The sequence below is a fragment of the Phodopus roborovskii genome, unplaced genomic scaffold, assembly GCF_943737965.1.
Source record: "Phodopus roborovskii unplaced genomic scaffold, PHOROB, whole genome shotgun sequence".
Lineage (NCBI taxonomy): Eukaryota > Metazoa > Chordata > Mammalia > Rodentia > Cricetidae > Phodopus > Phodopus roborovskii.
Window position 1 is genome coordinate 5,634,911 of NW_026125489.1, and position 4,655 is coordinate 5,639,565.

The 4,655-nt window shown below is 44.1% G+C and overlaps 1 pseudogene; it reads right to left on the reverse strand.

Moving 5' to 3' along the window:
• Positions 1 to 1,735: 1,735 nt before the first annotated feature.
• Positions 1,736 to 4,222, reverse strand: LOC127215777 (cytoskeleton-associated protein 2-like; annotated as a pseudogene).
• Positions 4,223 to 4,655: the final 433 nt, after the last annotated feature.

Sequence of the window (4,655 nt, forward strand, 5' to 3'; positions counted from 1 at the left end):
AACGATATAAACACAGAATGGTTATGCTTAAGTCTTTTGCTCTTAATATGCTGATATTCCCTTGGATTATTTACACAGTCACACTCTGATGATCTGCAAGACTCTTTGTCTTAGGAGGCTGACCATTTCCAGTCTACTTTTCTTTGGCCCCTTTCATGAGAAGAGGAAAGCTGTGTGAGCTAACATAAGGGATTTTGATCTGTGACCTCTATTCTGGCTTGAATACCGTTTGAAAATGAATGAATATTTCCTATTTCTTTGACTGCCTTATAATCTTCTTCCTTTAGTTTGAACAGAGGTTAGTTTAGCAGAAATAGGTTCCATTTTGTTTACCCCCTTCTGTTCCTTTCTCTGTCTGACACCTCACACCCTTGTCAGATATTTCCAGTTTCCCCCAAACCTCTTGGAATAGGAAATATGTGACGTTTTATTTTCTGTTAGGATTTTTCAGTCATAATTGTGTTTTTACAAGTAATTTATCCCTGAACAAACTGGACATGTTGCTTCAGATGAGGAGGCTGATTACTTACAGTTTTAATGTGTACGTGAGCATTTCCAACATAATTACCTGGCTATTTAAGATCAGGTATAAATTACAATTAACTTAAAATAGTTGGATATTCACCTTGATGTTTCCAATTACATTTAATCTGACTTATCTTTTATGATACAGTAAATCAACAGGACTTGGTACTGACTTGGAGGCCTCCTCTCTGCTGGCCAGCTCTCAGGGTCAGGCTATGGAGGAGGAAAATTGTCAACAGTTCTTCAGAACTATAAACCCTGCAAACTACAATGCCTGGCCTATTAAGATAGGCCTAGTGGAGCAATATTGGCACTGATAACTTGTGGGGAAGAGGTAGCTGACATCTGTCTGCCTGGACTCAAACCTGCTCACTACAAGCCGTCCCAAGCCAGGTATTCAGGTATTATAAACATAGCCAACCACCCCTGGCTGGAGAGATCGCAGACTCTGGAGGAGAACCTACTCCTTCTGTTTTTGCTAACGTGATATAGTAGCCCGCTGTGTTCTAAAAACTCACCCTTCACCCACAGGTTAGCACAGTTCACACCCCCCATTCATTCATTCATCCATCCTTCACCCACAGGTTAGCACAGTTCACACCCCTCATTCATTCATCCTTCACCCACAGGTTAGCTCAGTTCACACCCCTCATTCATTCACCCTTCACCCACGGGTTAGCGCAGTTCACACCCCTCATTCATTCATCCATCCTTCACCCACAGGTTAGCGCAGTCCACACCCCTCATTCATTCATCCATCCTTCACCCACAGGTTAGTGCAGTTCACACTCCTCATTCATCCATCCTTCACCCACAGGTTAGCACAGTTCACACCCCCCATTCATTCATCCATCCTTCACCCACAGGTTAGTGCAGTTTACACCCCTCATTCATTCATCCATCCTTCACCCACGGGTTAGCGCAGTTCACACCCCTCATTCATTCATTCACCCTTCACCCACGGGTTAGCGCAGTTCACACCCCTCATTCATTCATCCATCCTTCACCCACAGGTTAGCGAAGTTCACACCCCTCATTCATTCATCCATCCTTCACCCATGGGTTAGCGCAGTTCACACCCCTCATTCATTCATTCACCCTTCACCCACGGGTTAGTGCAGTTTACACCCCTCATTCATTCACTCTTCACCCACAGGTTAGCGCAGTTCACACCCTCATCAGAGAAGCTTCAATTTGCAGAAGATGGAGATTATTCCAGAGAACAACCATAGAGAAACAACAAATGTAGAATATTACAAATCAGGTCATTCAATGTGTCCAAAGTTTCTTTTTTTGAGTATCCCTCCTTATTGATCAGGTTCAGACATTCAGAGACTGTCTTGTTTGCTTTTTCAGTAAATAACCCCGATCATCTTCTGGGCTTTCCTTTTGTTCCTTTGACTGACTAGTGTTAAGTTAGGAGGCCTCGTTAGCCCTGTGCCTTTGCCAGTCCTCCGCTCGCTCACTGCGCTCTGCTCCGCTCTCTCCCATGGTTTCTTCGGGCTGAACTGATCCAGGAAGAGCTACTGTGTGTCTGCGCTGGTCCATGCTTTCTGACTTTTCTGTCAGTCCGGTGTTAGACAAATGAGTCCTGGCCAACCTCCAGATGTTGTACTTCTGGATGGTGCCTTATCTCTTTTTGCGTCCTGAGAAGGCCAGGTATCGACAACAGTTACAGCCAGTTCTGACTGTTGTAATTCCTTTCCTGATTGTAACATTGGCAAGGGTCCTGCCCAGGCCCTGCCTCACCGTGCACTGGGTATTACTGTGGGCGCTTCTAATAGGTGGCCGCACAAGTCTGTTCTTGGACGGAGCACTCACAGATTTAGTGTTTACAAACTTGGTGTTAGCAGTCACACTTGAGGCTCTTACACTGACTATTTACACACACACTGAGGCTTTGTGGCCTTAGACACAGTGCAGGGAAGTTTCATGGTGGCTGAAGGACTCACCTTTGACATTCGGGAGCTTTCTAAATGAATTAATCTTAGACTGAACAACCTGGCCATTATAATGGCCAAGCAATTTTTTTTAAGGCATGTTGGCATCCTGTTTGAGCTTTTCTGAAATTGCTTGCATCTTTTTATTGTCTTTAAGGTGGCATGCCTGGTCTGAAGTTAGAGTCTGACCTTGGAAATCATCTCTAGTTGATAATAACTGCACTGTTTGGATACTATCCTTCAAATTGTGTATTTCTGAACTGGTTGCTTGATCAGCTTTTAATGGAATGCTTTTTCAATCGTGTTTCCAATATTTCCTTTATCAGCCATTTCTTCTCTGAGTTTCAGAGCTTTCTTCCCTCCTTGGACCTGATCTTCAGATGTTACTGCTTCCTGCTCTCTCTGAAGGTTGGCTGGTCTCTCTCGGTTAGGGGCAGCTGTAGGTCCCAGGGCACCAGCAAGGTGTTGCTCCCAGCCTGGCTTGGGCAGTATTTCCTGGGCCAACAGGTGCGTTCTTATACAGATCTTGTGCAAGTATTTTTAGCCATGTGATTTTTCTGTGTATAGTAAAAAAGGATATACATATATTATAGGCAGCAGTTCTATGAATGTCAATCAAGTCTAAGTGTTTGATAGGATTGTTCAAAAATCCATTGGTTTCAATGGTTTTCCATCTCCTTATTTTATGAATGATTGACAAAGAGGTCTAGAAATCTACTATTACAGTTGTGGACCTGCATAATTGGAATACCATCAACTTTAGTATATTTTAACTTCTGTTATTTTTATTATAATTATTTAGAGCATACAATTTGCAGTGAACCTTCTAATCTCATCGTCTAGATTGTAACTCATTCTGATCTTTTTATTTTGTAAACAGCAGGTTGTGTGGAAAATGAATTTTAATGCAAATGGAAACTGGCCCATTTATTTTGTTGTACGTATGAAAACAAATGCATACATTCAGCTTGGGACGGAAATCAAAGCACAGCCTGAAGGCCAGCAGGATGGCATAGTGGGTAAAGGTACTTTCCACCAAGCCTGCCAAATCTAGAAACCACATGATGGAAAAGAGAGAACAATACTTAAAAATTGTCCTCTGGTCTCCTCATGCATGGTATCGCTCCCCCAACTCAAGTGAATAATCAGACGTGAAAAAAAACGACAAACAAACATCTTGATGAACGAGCTGACGAGAGACAACGCTGTGCCACAAATTCCAAGCCGTATTTTGGACAATGCAGTAAATGCCTGTAAACCCCAGATCTAGTGGGGCTGGGGCAGTCGGGTACCAAGTCTGAAGTCTGCCTGGGCTGCATCACAAGACACTATCTAAACAAAACACAACAATCCTGTGTATTTCAATAGCGAGAGCAGTATTAAGGAAAACCGGATGCGAATGCCCTTTAGATTTAGTGTGGTGATGGGTGTGAAAGCTATGACGGCGGGATCCAGCCTCCACTCTGCCAGGAAGTGGGTGCAAGGAAATGCAGGCAATTAGCACACGGTTTTTCTTAGGGTTCACATGTCTTGTGCTAAAAGGTACCCAGAAGAATGGCCAGCCCACTACAGCCCTTGATAAAGGGCTGGCGGCTCCTCTCTTCAGCACCCTTGTTTCCCTCGTCATGCAAGATTTTTCAGTATAATTAGAGCGTGAATGGACACAGATACGGTTTGGAATATTTGTTGTCGCAGAGCAGTGGGAGGGTGGTCTGCTGTGTAGTGAGATGTTCCTTCTATGGCACTGACCACGCCATTGGGGGGTGGAGCCATGGGCGGAAGTGACTGGTGGAAGGAGGTCGGAGGGGGCCAGGAAAGGCGCTCACTTTCTGGCGCGGACAGGAGAAGATCTAGTTAAATTTCCTGGTGTTCATCTGTCTAGGTTGTAAGTTGTTTCTCCCTAAATAAACATCTATTCGGCCTATTTGTTTATCCTGATCCTTATTTACCGCGATACTGCTGCACCTTAAAAAACGTGTTGTCTGTTGATGCTCTTCTATGCATAAGTGGTCAGGTAGTTGCTATGATCACATTCTTATCAGATGGGCAATCAGAGGTCCACTGTTGTTAAGGAGCCTACTACCAAGGATCACGCAGCTTCTGGCTTCTAGGGCTGTTGGTTTGTGCGCATGCTTAGCTTTTCCTACGTGGCATCTACAGAATTTACTGCTGTGGGGAATGGCAGAGGGT